This window comes from Pongo abelii, chromosome 14, assembly GCF_028885655.2.
Source record: "Pongo abelii isolate AG06213 chromosome 14, NHGRI_mPonAbe1-v2.0_pri, whole genome shotgun sequence".
Classification (NCBI taxonomy): Eukaryota; Metazoa; Chordata; class Mammalia; order Primates; family Hominidae; genus Pongo; species Pongo abelii.
The window spans coordinates 102,725,496-102,744,329 of record NC_071999.2 but is presented as its reverse complement, the minus strand read 5'-3'; the positions used below and the strand labels follow the sequence as shown (position 1 = coordinate 102,744,329).

The 18,834-nt window shown below is 37.6% G+C and overlaps 1 protein-coding gene across 1 annotated transcript in view; it reads right to left on the bottom strand.

The window, feature by feature from the left end:
* HS6ST3 (heparan sulfate 6-O-sulfotransferase 3) overlaps nt 1-18,834 on the bottom strand; it is a 757,823-nt gene that overhangs the window by 276,048 nt on the left and 462,941 nt on the right. The gene's annotated exons all lie outside the window — the stretch shown is intronic.

The following is an 18,834-nucleotide window of genomic DNA, read 5'->3' as shown; positions in this document are numbered from 1 at the left end:
CTGAGCAGGGTTTACATTTCTCTGCATACCACATTCCCTATTTAAATAAATGGGCTAGACAAATTGGTCTTTATTTCCTTTCAGCTAGAGTATTCAGCCATTTCTATTTCTAAGGTTTATTTTATTTGTTTTCCCAGATCTTACCACTTACTCAGAGGAAAATGTGGGTGTTATGAAAAAAAAAGATTTTCAATTTTTAACATATTTAATAATTGCAAATCAGTTTTTTTCTTTTCATTTTCACCAGTTGTTATCCTTCCAGCCTCAAGTAATAGAAAGTTTAGCCTCATGGGAAAGTATTTTCCCATATAATAGGATATGGACAGAATGCATGGGCTGAGGGCTGGATCAATGATAGTACTAAGGACCCAGGCTCTTTCCATCTCTCTGCTCTGCTATCCTTGGTGTCAGTCTCCTTTTCAGACTTATGGCAAGGTGGCTGGCCTAATTCCAAGGATACAATGGAGAATGTCAAGACCAGACCCACAGTGTCACATTTCCTGTGAAGGTGTCATTCTACTTGAAGTTAACAGCCAAGAGCTCAGGCCAGTAACTTCTTTCTGTCACGTTATCAGGGTAATTTGGCAAGTAGCTATTGAACGTCCAGTAGAAGCTCAGTATGATGCCAGGAACTATTAGTGACACAATGAAAAGAAGAATAAAGTAAAATGCATTCATTTTTCACTATGAGATCATGATTAGTTCAGAAAATAAAGTATATCTGTTTTAAAGCCATAAAGCAACACAGAAACATTCTTTCCATGAAGATAACCAAGTTCTAGCTGAATCTCAGATATGGTTAGACAGTGTTACCTCATTCCCACTTAGGCAACAGAAAAAATTCCATGCTTATAAGTTCCACACTTATGGATGATTTTGGAAAATAATTTATTACCACAGGCCACACTTAGCTTATTCTTGAAGTAATTAAAGCCCAGCAACGCAGAATTCACTTAAGATTGCAGTGGATTGTAACCAAGTGTTAATTGAGATGTCCAGAATAAAATTTTCAGCAGGACAAACAGAGTATACCACCAAAACATGATCATAGCTACTATAGATTAAAATATATGGCATATGGTATGTATCATCCATTCCCAAACCCTATGTTCTCAGATATGATCTGTTCTCTAAATGATAAATATTTCATTATGTTCATTATGGTCTGAACATGAAATATGTGATGAAATTGAAATAATAATATATAGACACTTGAATGTAAAGATTCAGAGAGCCGGCCAGGCATGGTGGCTCATGCCTGTAATCCCAGCACTTTGGCAGGCCGAGGCGGGCAGATCACGAGGTCAGGACCAGCCTGACCAACATGGTGAAACCCTGTCTCTACTAAAAATACAAAAATTAGCCAGCCATGGTGGTGCATGCCTGTAATCTCAGCTACTCAGGAGGCTGAGGAAGGAGAATCGCTTGAACCCAGGAGGCAGAGGTTGCAGTGAGCTGAGATCGTGCCATTGCACTCCAGCCTGGGTGACAGAGCAAGACTCCATCTCAAAAAAAGATTCAGAGAGCGAAATGATGGTATTTGCTGAATACATTGAAGTATGAATATATCACAGAATATCTAGCCATGTCACTATCTTTCATACTTCTAACAATGCTGTACTGAATACCCATGTACATCTCTACTGAGCTCATGGGTAGCAGTTTGTGTTGGAGACCTGGTAGTGGAACTCTGAGGTCATAAGACATGCACGTTTTTTCATTTTCATAAATGCTGCCAAATTACTTTCCAAAATGGCTATACAAATTCCCAGCAGCTGTATATGAAAGTTCTTGTTGCACTATATGCCCATAATTACATGATATAAGAAATTCTAACTTTCACCAATCTGGTGGGTGAGAAATGGCATCCTATCTTTTCTTATGTGCTTCCCTGACTCTCAATTAGATTAAGCTCTGACAATTTCTTATCTGTTTGTTGGCCATGATAAGCCTTTCTACTTCGGAAGAAATGCTCATTTGTTCTGATTGCTCATTTTTCTGTTGGTATATTTTCTATTTCATATTGACTTTATAAGTGTTTCATACATGTTAGATATTATGTATGTATTCATGAAACATGTCCCAAATATATTCTTCCAGCTTTATTTTTAGTGACTTTTATCATGTTTTTTATTTTTATGGAGTCAGATTTGTTAAAAATCTTTCCCCTAATGATTTCTGTTTTTGTGTCTTAAGATGACAGTTCTTTTAAAGAGGGTGTGTATGTGTAAAAAATTTTCTGATCCTCCAATACCTAGAAATGCCTGTATTTTATCATTACTCATTATATAATAGAGTGATGCATACAGAATTTTTAGCTCAAAGTTACTTCCCCGCAGATATTTTCATATTATTTTTGTGTCCAATGTTGCTGATGGGAAGTCTGATGCCAATCAAGTTTGCACACCTTCAGAAAAGTGGTCTCCTCCTACCTCCACCACCCCCTCTCTGGTAACTCATTATTTTCTATTTATGCTTAAAGCTCTGGAATGTTACAGTGATGTGATTATGAGTGGGCTTTTAAAAAATAAATCTGAAATACAATTTTTGCTCAGTACTTAGGGGGAGTTTTAATTTAAGACTTGTGGGTGTAGCGAAGAGGAAGAACTGTAGGTGAAGAAGAAGAAAAAAGAGGATAAAAAAAAGAAGAGAGAAGATAAAAGAAGCAGTAAAAGAAAAAAGAGAAAATGGAAAGCGATACTAAACAATGGTATCATTAATAGGAAATATCCACCTACCTATACCTCTAATAAACTATATGTACATTTTTTCAGTCTTTCCAAGTTTTTGCTTATGGAACATAGTTATTTCTGTTTGTAAAATTAGAGAGCCCTTTGATGAGAAATTCCTGTTTTTTTCTGAAACGCTTAATTCCAAAAGAAAAATTGGATATATTTATTTCCTCTGTTATTTGTTCTTATATTTCCAAATGATATGTTTATAATGTTATTTTTTAATTGATCAGCTTTTGACATGCTTGTGGTTGAACCTTCTACTCAGCCACAACACTTTCCTTTCCCATCTTCTCAATATGGTTTGTAATAAATTTGCGTTAGGAATGATCAGTGTTTACATTATTATGACTATTGTTTACACCACAGCTAAGCACTATCCTACAATTATGTCTAGTTTTTTGGTTCAACTTTTTCTCTTACAAGAGTTAATAAATTACCCAGTTGTCATATTGGGACTTCCCATTGCTCTTTCCCAGTGCTGGGTCTTTTCTTTGGTTTTATGTTTTCCTCTTTCAAGAATAACCTCATTTACTGAAGAATATCCTTTAATAGCTTTTCTTAAAGAGTTTTTACTAGAGTCAAATATTTGAGTCCTGAACAAAATGTCTTATGTTTACTCTTTTGCTTGAAAAAGAGCTTTTCTGGGTCTTTTTCCCAGGAAAAGAAAAGTTGAAAGAATTCTAAGTTGAAAATAATGTTACCTCTTTCTGTAAGGTTTTCATTCATAGTCTTTTCAAAGGAGGTGCATTCCTTCAGTTCTTAAAAACGTATTAGTTTATTTGATCATTATCTTTCAGTCTCTCTATTCTCTCTGCAACTTCTATCAACCGAATGTTAGCTTTCTGTATTGATTCTCTAATATTATTAATTTTGTCCTCCTATTATCCTTTGTCTTTTTTTCTGGGAAATTTCTTTAATTTTCTCTCCCATTCCATTGAAACTTTTTTTTTCAAGTAGCATATATTTAAATCCAAAGAATTCTTTCTTTTTCCTCAACTGTTCTTTTTTACAGCATCCAGTTCTTACTTCACAGATACAATACTTTACCTCTATGAGAATACTTATTATATGTATGAATAAGCCTGCATGGGGTACCTTTTATTCTGATCCTGATTATGTCTCTGTTTCCTCTGTCTTTATATTTCTGATTTGTTTTTATAATTTCATGGAGGATGCTCTTCTCAATGTCTGATAATCCTTGTCTGTCAATTTCCATTTAAGGTTGAGGTTTAAGAAAGTTTACTGGGGTCGGGGGGATCTTATTATGTACATTGACAGGGCTTGTTGACTGCTGAGCTTGAAGTGATCAGACTATAAGCCAGGCTTTTCTTTAGGATACCCACAGATTTTAGAACCTTAAAGTCTCTCCTTTGGAGCCACTGAATTTGTTTCTCTGAGCTCCTGAATAGTAAACACACCTGGTCTCTGGTATACTAAGGGCTGAGGTCCTTTAATTCAGATTTTAAAGGTTCATTTATATTCCCTTTTAGTGTCCCATCTCTCCCATGCCACCTTCTGCATTTAGTATCCTTTAACCTGGGGCCTCTTGGTTTCAAACTTTTCAGAGAATAAACCATTTCCAATCACTGCCATGGAGTAGGAAAATGATACTAACATGGCTGCTATGGGTGAGGAAGGGCACTTGGGATACCTGTCCTGTTTTTTACCCTACCTATTTTGGGATCTGAGGATCTAAATGGTGGACATTTCAAGGGAGTCTGTGGGGCAAACTGGATCACTCCTCGTTAGTATCCCCTTCTGTTACTTTATGTAAGTTTAAATATGCACTTCTCTGCTAAATTAACTACCACTTCTCCACTCAATTTCTTCCAAAGTTTGTTCAAGTGTCTTCTCAGCTATTTCCTCCTCTCCTGTTATCTAGGTTCCTGTGGGTTAAGGCCCCATTAATTCCTTTACTCTCATTTTGAGAAGGGTTTTAGAAGGGGAGAGAGATAAATGTGTGTGGCCAATTCACTATGTCAAGCAGAAGTCCCGAGCTCTCCATGTTTGAGATCTTCCTCACTCTCACATATACAAGTTTATGTACTGTAGCTGCAGCTGTAATGTCACCATGGTCTCTGATCTTGTTCTTCTAGCATTCCACCTGCCATAGCACTTCTAATTTCTTCTCTCATCAAAGACACAGGTGAAAGAGAATGCTTTTATTCTGCAAATGCATATGGAAAATAGATAGTCTCTCATGGATTTAGTAGGAAATTTAGTTACTACGAGTGTTTTAAATTACTTGGGTTTTCTGTTTATTCCAGTGTTCCTCTATTTGAGGACTATTCCAGTGGTCAATTGTGTACTTATTTAGGGTCATGAGGAATATCTTGTTTAAAACTAGAGATGAGGGAAGAATCAGTGTAGGAGATCATGTGCCATTTCTGCTAATTTAATTAAGGAGCTCTTTGTTTAGATTTGCCCAGGTCATTTCGTGGAGAAAGCATCCCATATTAATTCTTACATGACCTTGTGCTTTTTTTTCTTTGTATTTTCATGTATATATTGCTATGGTTTTAAGAGTCACTCCTAGTCAAATAGGGAATTTCTTCAGGTTTTGTGATTAAATGCTTAAGCAGTGTGCCAATGAGACATTCATTATGCAAGGTGCTAAAGCAAAGCACCCAGTGATCTGTGAAGGAAATAGAACTTCATCTTTGGTATTTTAAAAGTACTTTCCAAGACAGATTATAGCAGTTCACTACAAAGGGGAAAAAGTAGTGTCAAGTAGTTTTATAAGACAAAAGAGTTGCAAGTATGTGCTGTCTCCACATAAAAACATGTAACTGCATGCCGTCTGAGTTTTTCCCAAGCAAAGAATTCCTGAATAGGTAGAAGAAAAGTTCTACAAAATGCATCAGCCAGAAGTACTGTGCTAAGTTGCGTAATTACTCATGCTCTGTGGAAACTTTCAAAACGCAGCTGACACCACTTGCTGAACTTGTTACTTCATTTTCAATTGCAAGGAACAACAAAGTAGTTTATTGGTCTTATTTAGGGGGACTGAAAAATGAGTAAGGTCATAAAGTAGATATGTATCATTATCATTTATACCTGAAGGGGCTATAACCAATTATATTATTTCCTGTTATCTGCAAGGCAACAAATAGAAGCGGGAGAAAAGTCTAGAAGGTATTTGCACACAGGCTGGCCGTATCCATATGGCATGAGCCTCAGGCTTGGAGCTAAGACAGTAAGATGAAAGTGAGTAAGAAGGTGTGCATGAGGGTTGATTGGGCTCATTTCTCTTCCAAAAACCTATCAACATAGAGATTGTATCATCAAGAAAGGGGTTGAACTTTGGCATCAGGCATGCCTTCCACAACATGGCCATTAGCAAGTCACTTAACCTTATAGAGTGACATGATTCTGCAGGACAATCCCAGGCTCCTTGTATCACCCATTATAGCTTTTGCCAGTAAGGCCTGCCCCACTGTGACCAGCCTTTTCTTTCTCTTTCTTATACACTTGGGATTTTTCCTCACAGTAACTTGAAACGTTTATCTTCCACTGCTGCAAGACTTTTTCAAGCATAAAACTAAATATCTAAAGATAGAGCAGCTTTCTCAACTTTTAAAAATAAAAGACTAATGAGTCTTCATTCTAAAGGAGCAGAGACCAAAAAATAATAAGAACTGTCAAAGAAAAACAAATCCTGCTACTCTGTTACCACCTATGATACTTGTGGTTTGATTTACTCTGTTACCACCTATGATACCTGGGGTTCAATTTCTTTCTAAGTTTATTTCTCTCCTTTATGATATGATATACTTAAGTGTAATAGGCTCACAATTTAACCAGGAATAGGGTCTGAGACAATGTGATGGAAATCCAGCCTTGCCTAAGCCACAGCCAACCTATGTCATGGATTCTTTTTATTAAAATATCTATGTAAGATGATTAGAAGGTTTGATTTATTAGAAAAATTAAATTGGGGTCAAAAGAAAATATGGTATAGGTTGAATTGCTAACTGGCTTTCCAGCCTTGGACTTTTTTTTTTTTTTTTTGCTATTTCTGCTGACTGGCTCCATTGCTCAGTCTAGGCCTACTTTCAGGGAGCAGCCTTCTCTTTCTTAGCCAGCCCTCAGAAACCTGACAGTTTCCACCTGGATCCCTCATCTCAGCATTTGCTGCTTTGTTTCTCTCCTATCCTGACCTTCTGTGAGCCACAAAGAAAGCACCTCTTCCAGAGATGCTTTCAGAGCTCTAACATCCTTGACTGTTCCATGGAGGGCTCCTAGATCCTGACTTCTGGGTGACAGACACCGATCCCAGGCAAACCTTCTTCCTGCACATTGCATGTACATGATGAAACACAGCTGATTATTTTACAGGAACTCAGTTGCTAGAAATGATTTTTTTAATGTTATGATGCTGTAAAAAAGAGATTCAACTTCCTTTGTCAGTTCTTTGGCTCTAGATTTTAAAAATCTGAATGGTCAAGAGCAATGTGATAAAGACAGTTTAAAATTATTAATTATTATTAATATTGTCTCTGATGCTCGGCATATTATTGTTATTTTTTCAACTTTTATTTTGGGTTCAGGGGTTATATGTGCAGGTTTGTTATGTGGGTATATTGTGTGACGCTGAGGTTTGGGGTATGAATGATCCTGTCACCCAGGTACTGAGCATAGTACCCAATAGTTTTTCAACACTTGTCCCCCTTCTCCCTCAAGTAGTCTCTAGTGTCTATTGTTGCCATCTTTATGACATGACTACCCATTGTTTAGCTCCCACTTATAAGTGAGAACATGAGGTATTTGGTTTTCTGATTCTGTGTTAATTTGCTTAGGATAATGGCCACCAGCTGCATCCATGTTGTGGCAAAGAACATGATTTCATTCCTTTTTGGCTGTGCAGTATCCCATGTTGTATATGTACCACATTTTGTTTATCTATCCACCATTGAGGGGTACCTCAGTTGATTCCATGTCTTTGCTATTGTGAATAATGTTGCGATGAACATACTCATGCATATGTCTTTTTGGCAGAATGATTTCTTTTCTTTTGGACATAGACCCAGCAATGGGATTGCTGGGTCAAATGGTAGCTCTGTTTTAACTTATTTGACAAATCTTCAAACTGTTTTTCACAGTGACTGAACTAATTTACATTTCCACCAACACTATGTAAGCATTCTCTCTTCACCACAGCCTTGTAAGCATCTGTTATTTTTTGACTTTTTAATAATAGACATTCTGACTGATGTGAAATGGTATCTCATTGTGGTTTTGATTTGCATTTATCTGATGATTACTGATGATGAGCATTTTTTATACGTTTGCTAGCTGCTTGTATGTCTTCTTTTGAGAAGTGTCCGTTCCTGTCCTTTGCTCATTTTTTAATGAGGTAATTTGTTTTTTGCTTGTTTAAATTCCTTATAGTTTTTGAATATTAGACTTTGACAGATGCATAGTTTCTCAATGTTTTTTCCCATTCAATAGGGTGCCTGTTTACTCTGTTGATAATTTCTTTTGCTGTGTAGAAGCTCTTTAATTTAATTAGGTCCCACTTGTCAATTTTTGTTTTTATTGAGGAATTGCTTTTGAGGACTTAGTCATAAATTATTCCCAAGATCCATTTCCAGAATGGTGTTTCCTAGGCTTTCTTCTAGGATTCTTATAGTTTTGAGGTCTTACATTTAAATCTTTACTCTGTCTTGAGTTAATTTTTGTATACTGTGATAGGCAGGGGTTCAGTTTCATTCTTTCACATATGGCTAGCCAGCTATCTCAGCAACATTTATTCAATAGAAAGTCCTTTCCCCATTGCTTATTTTGTGGACTTTATCGAAGATCAGATGGCTGTGGGTGGGTAGCTTTATTTCTGAGTTCTCTATTCTGTTCCATTTGTCTGTATGTCTGTTTTTATACCAGTACCATGCTGTTTTGCTTACTGTAGCCTTATGATGTAGTTTGATGTCAGGTAATGTGATGCCTCTGGCTTTGTTTTTTTGCTTAGGATTGCTTCACACTTTTTTGGTTCCATATGAATTTTAGAATAGTTTTTTTCTAGTTCTGTGAAAAATGTCATGGGTAGCTTGATAGAAATAGTGTTGAATCTGTAGATTGCTTTGGACAGTATAGCCATTTTGATGATATTATTTGTTCTTCCAATCCATGACATGAAATGTTTTTTCATTTGTTTGGGTCATCTGTGATTTCTTTCATCAGTGTTGGGTAATTCTCCATGTAGAGATCTTGTAGAAATCTTTCACCTCCTTGGTTAGATGTATTCCTAGGTATTCTATATTTTGTAGCTATTGTAAATGGCATTGCGTTCTTGATTTGGCTCTTACCTTGGTTCATTATTGGTGTATAGAAATGCTACTGATTTTTTTGTACATTGATTTTGTATCCTGAAACTTTACTGAAATTGTTTATCAGTTCCAGGAGCCTTTTGGCAGATTCTTCAGGATTTTCTATGTATAGAATCATATCATCAGTGAAGAGAGATAGTTTGACTTCTTCTTTTCCTATTTGGATGAATTTTTACTTCTTTCTCTTGCCTGATTGCTCTGGCAAGAACTTCCAGTACTGTGTTGAATAGGAATGGTGAGAGTGGGCATCCTTGTAATGTTCCAATTCTCAAGGGGAATGCTTCCAGTTTTTCCCTGTGCAGTATAACGTTGGATGTGGGTTTGTCATACATGGCTCCTCTTATTGTGAGGCATAGTGTATTATTTTTAAAGAGCTACCATTTACTGAACACTTGCTAAAGCCTTGCTACTAAGAGTTTACATAAAACAAACTATCTCTCATTACTTCTCATAAGGTAACATTATTATCATAGATGACTGAGTTACATGTCTAACACATGGCCACTAATAAGCACAATGTACATCTTTGAACCCAAACAAGCACATTCAGGGGGCCCACACTCAAAGCCCCACACTAGCACTTTCTACAATGAATAATGTACCCATACTTTATTTAGTTGCTTACATAGCTTCAGGGTTGTTGCCAACTATAGGCCTGTGGAGGGCCTGAGATGAAATTCTCATAGATCTCAAATTAGGAATATGCACAAAGGAGCCATAAATACATGTGTTTTGATTAGGATGACAATAATTTAAAATATAATTGTATGAATGGTCATAGGTAATACTGATTAAACCAATTTAATAAAGCCCCCACCACCACTCCACTAAAAATATATTTTAGCATCTTGATGATTTGATCAAAGATTGCTATATTGCAATTCCCAGCTGCAAAAAACCTATTCTCAAGCATGATCATTATAATCTTTTGCTTTATTAAACATCTGAAAGGAATGGCATAATGGTCCTTCAAGGACAGCTCCATTAAGAAAAAAAAAAGAATAATCTACAGTATAATGTGTTTAAAATGCTTTTTAAAATAGTGTTGTCATTAAGGTGATCAGCACCTGGGTTATTCTCATTGAAACAGCCAGAGGTCTGCTTGATTAAAGAGACAGCTACACCCCTTTCTCCTAGCTCATTAAAAGAACCAAAGATATAATCTACACATATCTTCACGTGTTTTAGCTTCATTAAGATGGAATCTCCAAATACCAGCTAGATATCAGTGGAATAAACTAGGCTGGGAAAGAGAGGGATTGGGATGATATGTAGCTTTATTGACTAATAAAATTTAATTGACTGGCCAGGCATGGTGGATCACACTTGTAATCCTAGCAGTTTGGGAGACCAAGGTGGGCAGATCACTTGAGGCCAGGAGTTCAACACCAGCCTGGCCAACATGGTGAAACCTCATCTCTACTAAAAATGCAAAAATTTGCCAGGTGTGGTGGGGGGGCATCTATAGTCCCAGCTATCAGGGAGGCTGACGCACGAAAATCACCCGAACTCGGGAGGCAGAGGTTGCAGTGAGCTGAGATCACACCACTGCACTCCAGCTTGCGTGACAGAATGAGACTCTGTCTCAATAAATAGATAGATAGATAGACAGATAGATAGATAGATAGATAGATAAGATAGATAGATTATATAGATTCTCACTTAGAGTTGGTTAAAATGGCTCCAAAATTCAGTTTGATGCTAGCAAAGCTTCCTTCTGAAGTCAAAATACGATTTTAAAAAAAAACAAGCCCACCATTCTCCATCTTTTGTTGGCCAAAATTATATCAGGCAATCAGAATGAATCTTGCCCAACAGTTAATTAATATTCACCAATCTGTGTGTGAGATTACAAGTAGAATTCTATAAGTTCGAAAAATAAATAATAAGAGTAATAAAATTTACATTTCTATAATGACTGAAGATTTACAAACACCTTTCTTATCCATACTATTTTTAAAAGCTCACATCGATGTTATGATTATCATTCTTAAAATGAGGATTGAAATGGTTATGTGACTAGCCTGAGATAACAGACCCTAAATTTCTAAAAAGAAAACAAAAAAGATTCCAACAAGGCTTACTACTGACCTTGAGCTCTTTGTACTATATTATCTTTTTTAAGTGACACGTTCCCTCTTACCTGACACTTGCCATACTGCCCAAATTCTTCAGAACATTATTACATGCCTTGTAAATGAATCTGTAAATGGTTTGTGAAAAATGAACCTCTTATAGCTCAGCAGGCAGCCAGCAGTGATAACTGTTATCTACCTGCTGTGAGACTTAGGGCAAGTTAGTAAATCTCTCTGAGACTTAACCTTCTCTTCTTTAATATCAAAATAATAGTATATACTTGCATTTGAGAGAAATCAATAAAATACATGTAAAAGATACTCTCCCAGAACTTGGCACTCAGTACATTCTCAAAAGCCACCTATTTAAAATGCATCTCAATTTGAGCATTATCAGAACCTAGGTGATAATTAAAGCTGTAACTGTACTTTTTTCCCCAAAGAAGGGGTTGTTGGAAAAGTATGTTTGGATGACACATTTATTTATAAAATATGAATTTAAAGAGCATTGAGGAGAAGATAGAGATAAAAAAGCAAAAAGGTAAAGGCTAAAGAGAATCAAAAAGAAGAATTTAAAGAAAAAACGATAACTACACATACACACTTATCAGCCTATTGATGATAATTGGACAGCCCAAAGCAAATAGAGAATTTATATACTTATTTACCCCTCCTGCTAACCTTGTGAGGTAGCTATTACTGTTATTGTCATCTTACAGAAGGGTAAATTGAGGGACAGAGAGGTTAACTATCTTGCCTAAAAACACACAGCCAGTCAGTGACAAAAATGAGAAAACTTAACTGTCTGACTTCCAAAGTCAATGCTCTAATCACTGTCTTATTCTGTTCCTGGTCTAAGCTAGGAGTCAAAGGCAGCAGAGAGATTGAGTGAGTACCGAAAATACTATTATCATGATAGAGGATGTCTGTCTTGAAGGCATAAACTACCCAAGTGAACCATGGTTTGGACATACCTAGCCCCATGCAGCAGTTCACTAAGAGCTTGGGATGATGAGACCTCAGTGTAGATATCCTTATTCTTCATGTACTTGCAAAGATTGTTGAAGGATCACTTAGGTTGAGAGGCTGAAAGACACAAATTTTCCCAGCAATCCAGTCCAAACCTTGGGCATGTGAGGACTGTCCTTTCATTGAAAGAGCAAGAAGGTCTGAGTTTGCTGGGTTTTCTCATTGGTGTGGTGTCTTTCATATTTTTTCTTTGGATATTCTTTTCTCTCTTTACTTATAAGACCACCATTTCAGCTCATCGATCAGTGGCTGCATAGGTATCAGAACCTAAGAGATGGAGCCCTTCAGCACTCACTCCTGTTGGTAACAGTTCAGATCTGGTTGTGCCACTGTTAGTCGTATGTGCTCAGATGAGACATTTAACCTTTGTTAGTACACCTTCATCTATGAAAACTGATACAAGACCCACCTCACAGATACTTGCAAGGGTACAATGATCCCATACATGTGAAAATATCCAGTACTTGATACACATCTGTTGAATCTGGATTTCAGTAGCAAATATTACTTATGAACAGCTGGACTGGCTGTTTTTAGAACCTCACAGTTGGTGAATACATCTGAACTTTAAAGACGACCTATAAATCATGTGGATTAAGTGTTTCAAAAAATTGGAACTGACATCAGATAGAGGGCCATCTCTTTGCAGCATACCCAACAACAGGACTTTGCTGTAGCTGCTGCTGCCGACAAAAATGAGGGCAGCCGAAATATCCTGAGCCATAATTATATAGCATTAATGTCACTTGTAGCATTGGAAACTTCTTTTCTGTCATTCTTATGAGTAATGACTCACCCGTGCTTGGGCGACAGTTCCTATTCTTTGCTCTTCTCATAGAAGTGGATGGTTGGGAACACACAAAAAATAGTTGGAATCAAAATCAGGATAAAAACTGCCTCACCTGTATTGCATAGTCCAATCAAGCCTCATCAACCAGTATTAAAATGCATTCATCTTTTCAAAACAAATAATTTTCCTAATCAGCTCAAAAGTACATCCAAACAGGATTTCTTTTTTAATGGTCAAGGGGTAATTCCACTTGACAAATGTAAACATCATGAGTTCTGGCCAAAGCTTCAAACAAATTTGAAGATGTTTGTTTAGATATCAATTTCCAAGAATGAGTTTCTATGAATGGGTGTAAAACCCAAATAAAATATTGCTTATGCTGAAAAATAACTTTATTTTAAAGTTAGAAATATAAAGACCATAATGTAAATGATCTAGTTATATACTAGTTAGTACCACAACTAGCACTAAAACCTAAATCTCTTTCCTCCAAGTCCAGCGGGGTTTCTTCTTTTAAGTCATATAAATACAGAAGCATGAAAACCTAAGGCTATTCCAATATTTTATGAACAACCAGGCCCCTCCTATTCTAATACCAAGGAAAGCCCTGCTGTACCTCTCTCCAAATTTAAAAATAGCCTTAGGAAGGACACATGGTCAATAGTGGGTTGATCAAAAATTCATTTTCACTGCAATAAGAGTGGTTTAGATTCAAGAAGCTAAAGCTTAGGGCCACCTTGACCTTCTGACTCTTCCTGAAACTTTCCATTTCTCCTTAGTTCATATGCACAGGAGATCAAGATACAATGATCTATGATGCTAACTTAAGGTGGTTGAGATTCTGGGGAAATAAATTGTTCCAAGCAATTTTCCTGTTAAAAAGTCCAGAATTTATTGTCTCTGTCTAGCATTTATTGTCATTGACATCTGCGAAGATTTTCAGACAAGAATGTATTGTCTTCCACATCTCGCTTCAGTTCAGTACACTGTATCCCATATAGAAGTTTTTTTTTAAGAACCATCTGTTTAAAGAGTCCTTATTAATTCATTCTGGTATATTTTTGGACATGTCTACAAATTACAGATCATAAATTTTCTAATAACAAAAGTTGTTCATAGAGCTCTAGGCAGAACCCAACAGGAGAGTCTAAATATAGAAGTAATATTTACATCTATACCCAAGTAATTCATACATAATATAAACCATGTTTGCTAACACCAAGAGTGTGTTGTAGACAAGCCCTGATGACACCAAATACAATGTCGCTGTAGGTTTTCCATCATTAAGCCTTAGTGAGCTCTGCAGTAAGGCTGTAATTTTAGTCTCATTATATATCTCTATCTTATCTTATGGTGTTCTTTAAAAATATCATATTTAACTTGAAATTTAAGGCAAACGTTTGCTTGAAAATATGAACCAAGCCCACTATTCCCTACTGTGAACCATTTGACCACTGGTCGTGAAGAATTAGGTCTAATGCTTTTCATTGTGTTAATAGAGAAATAAAAAATGTATGTATTTATAGTGTACAACATGATGTTTTGAAAATGTATACATTGTGAAATACCTAAATCAAACTAATTAGCACATACATTAGCTCACTTACTTATCAATGTTTCGTGTTGAGAACACTTAAAATCTACTCTCTTAGCAATTTTCAAGCATACAGCATCCCACTTTACTCTGCAGATTACAGAACCATGTATGTATGTATGTATGTATGTATGTATGTATGTATATATGTATTGAGACAGGGTCTCACTCTGTTACCCAGGCTGGAGTGCAGTGGCATGACCACAGCTCACTGCAGCCTCAACCTCCTGGGCTCAAGCAATTCTCCCACCTCAGCCTCCCAAGTATCTGGGACTACAGATGCACAACACACACCCAGATTAATTTTTCTATGTTTTGTAGAGACAGCGTTTTGCCATGGATCACTTGAGCCCAGGAGTTGGTCTCGAACTCCTGAGCTCAAGTGATCCACCTGCTTCAGCCTCCCAAAGTGCCAGGACTACAGGCATGAGCCACTGCGCCTAGCCATATAGAACTTTTCAATCCCCACACTACAGTAAGTCTCAAATTGTCTTTTCCAAGCTCATGAGGGGAAATACCAAAAGGAGACTGCACTATGGCCCTGGGCTCCATGCCTGGAGGAAGGTGTGAGCTGCTGACACAGAGGAGAAGCTCCCATACTCAGTGGTAGATGAAAATGGGATTTTGTGCAATGTTACCAGTTCCTTCTTTGACTCCAACAGTCCACAGATAAGGAGATTGTGCCCAGATTCTTCACCAGAGAAGCAAAATAAAAAGTTATTTATACAGTGAACATTGGTTTTGTTATAGCAGACACAGGGGACTTCTGTCAGCTTTTATTTTAAGCTGTTTACACTCTGAAAACGGGTATTAATGGATGTATGCACTTGATTAAATATGGTACTCTTATTCATCTTAATTGGTGACTTCTGTCCTATGTATAATACCATTTTTACAAAGAGATAGATAAATTTTAATTATTATACAGCAAGATATGATATCTGGAAATTCTCACCTCTTGGTTTGGTAATACACTTTCCTGGCTGTCATCTATTTTGAATGGTTGTGTCTCTGTTTCTTTCTATTGCTCCTTGTTTTCCTTCTGTGCCTTAAATTAATATGAAAGCCAAGGTTCTGACCTCTCTTCATTCTCAATCCCTAACACATCCCGAGCTGTGGCACCACATTCTAATTGCCTGAACATGTTCACATCTATTTCTAGCTAGCTGCCTAATCAACCTTCTATTTGTAGTTCAGTCTTCTGCATTCATTACCTCACACATGCACACACACACACACATGCACGCACGCACACAGACCTCCCTAATGTGATTTATTGTACCAATAGTCTCTGAGTCAGCTGGATTCACAACAGCAGCCATCTTTGGTTCTTTTCTCTCCTTCATCAAGTTGTTACCATCACAGCTCTTCATGATGCTCTCACAATTGCATATGTGTTCTGACATGCTCTTCTTCCTTACGTGCCCATTTAATTCACCCAGTGTAAAACTAAGCACCTCCTTCATTGTATTAGTCTTGCATAAAATATTCAAGAAGCTCTGGAACTACCACCTGAAGCTTCAACGTAATTTAGTGGAATTAATCTGACACTTAGGCTCTACCAAATGTGGGCACATCTGTGCAGGGCTACATTTCAGTTCCAGCCTTGTCTCCTTGTACTAAATGCCAAGAGAATGCTTTCCTATCTCTACACCTGCTCTTTCCTTAGCCTTATCCCTTGCTGTATACCTACTGAAAGTCAATCTCCAAGGTTCAACTCAAGGAAGGGTTCCTCTAAGAAACGTTCCATAAACACTCCTGGAACCCTATCTTTTTGCCCCTAGACAGCTATGGTCTTCCGGACCACTCATATCCCATCCATCACCCAGCAACTCAACTTGGGCTTATTCACATCCTTTTCATGCCTCAGCACCATAGTGTCCACACCTTGAAGATGCAGACTCTGACTCATTGACCACTGGAGCCCTCAGAGGATGTAACACAATGCCTTTCTACATAATAGGTGCTCAGTAAGCATATGCTGAATATTGAGCAATGGGCATTTGAATCCCTAGGAAGGGGCTATAAGCCAGGAATAGAAGGACCACAATGCAGAACTGAGAAAAGATAAACAAACTGTGCATGTGGGGAATTACACAGACTCCTTCAAAAACACTGAGTTTCACAAGGTACACTATCTCCAGTCACTCCAAGGTCCCACACCCCAGGGAGGACTTGCTGATCCTTAGGGTCAGGTGTGTCCTTTCTCTGCCCCTTCCTCACTCCTCTCCCTGCAGGTAAACAACTCAAACCCCTGTAAGCCTCCAAGGGCATTTGCTACAATTTCAGCCATTATAACTGGACTTATCTCTTCTTCTGCCTGCACTCCAGTTCTGGTAGCTGGATTCCTTTGCTTTATGCTGAGGCTCTGCCTTACTAATCCCCTTTCCCCTGTCCTCTGAACTTTGGATTTCAGTTTGTGTTTCTCAGTACCATCCTTATACCTCCTCCAGTATGTACTCTCACCAATGAACTTAAGACAGGTGTCCCCTACCTGCTGAAGTAGCCCTTGATGCCAAATGCCTGCCTCCTATGAAACTGTTGCCAAGCTCCACCTCTTGTCCAGATGCCCCTATTACTCCTTACTAGGAAGCTCTCCCTGTGCTAGCTCTTGCTGGCCTGGATGTCCAGCTTTGGCAGTCCCACAAGACTTGCATCAAGAGTGGGCAGCAGGATGACATCCACAGTGCCCATAGCCCCCAGGAGGGAAAGTCTCAATTAGGACCCTGAACCCTAACCTCCTAACCCTTCCACTCTAGCTGAACTGGCTCTGACCACAGATGCGACCACTTGCAGAAGGCCAGCTATAGAGAACACAGAAACACCCAGAACAAACAGCGTGTCACCTTCAGAGTAGTTGGGGTCAGCTGCTGTCCATAGCTGCCCCTGTGTTGATCTTATTAATCAGGATGCAAGACAATGAGGCCTGTCCTCAGGTGATCCTATGAGGCTGTGATCAGAAAAATACAAAAGAGCTTCAGAAAAGTAAAACGTGTTTAAGAGGAAGGACATTAAAAATAACATCCTAAGCCTCTGTACTTCTGTAATAGGTGTAATAGCATGCATCTAAGCAATAAATACGTGCACACTGAATTGCTCCAAAACCATGGAAATAAACCAAATTCCATTTTTAATGCACGCAATAAACTTTTTCCCTAGGATATCAGTTAAGATTGCTCTAACTTTTAAAAAAATAACAGCTGACTTATTCTGTATTCCTATAGCTCAGAATAAATAGATCAACTAACTTTAAAGTTGGCAGGTTTACAGTTCTCCCAGAGAAGACAAATTAAAGCCAAACTGAAGATAAAAAGTAAGTATTTTTATATTTATGAAGTCTTAAAATTACAGAGCTGAACATACAAGGTCAATACAGAGTTGGCATAGAGCTGAGCTAAATGATTCCTACATTAGCCTTATTTCCTCAAGTGAGAAAGTGTGCTCCGGGGGGTGGCGATGTGTGCTGAGCAGTAGGCGAGGATGGCTGTGGTACTGAGGCTCTGTGCAAACTTTGCATCCTGAGTAAACATTTACAGTTAAATCCCCAACTCAAGGCTCTGGCTAAATCCCTTCCTAAAATTAGGTCAAAATGTGAATTGTGAAATACAATGCTCTCTTGAGTATTTACAAATGACAGTGTCTTTATTTGTTAATGACTTTGTGTTTATTTTTCTGTGTATTTGCGGCTTTTATCCCCCTGCCCCCCAAGAGTAAGCTCCACAGGACAAGATCCATGCCTTTCTTGTCTATAATCCCAGTGCTGAATACAACGTCTGCCAATGACAGTTTCTCAATAAAAACTTGTTGAATGAATACATACATTTTTATTCTTACTATGACCTCCTCAAGGGAGCTCACCAACCCTTCCACCTATCTCAATGCTCAGAAAGAAGAAAAAAAACTCTGCCTGTTCATTAACTATAGAAGGACATCCAAGCACTGTAATGTAAGGTGTCACTTTCAAAGGTAACATTTTATTTGATCACTTTAAGAGCCTGTCTCCAAAGCATGGAGAAAGAATATTAATCTTCCTTATATTTGTCTCTCTGATCACTAGAAATTTATTAACATTTAATTGTCTTGAATTTGAATTTGGTTTTCAGGAAGCTTCAAAGAATTAGCATACTCTGAGTAAACCCTTGTAAGATATTAATTTTTGATCTCAAAGGGTAATTAATTTAGGTTGTTTACATGACAGATTGGGACAGAGTTAAAGGTTAAATTCTACCTTTGAAGTATAAAGATAACTGAAAGTTGATGTTAATAAATTTATAATTACTGAAAC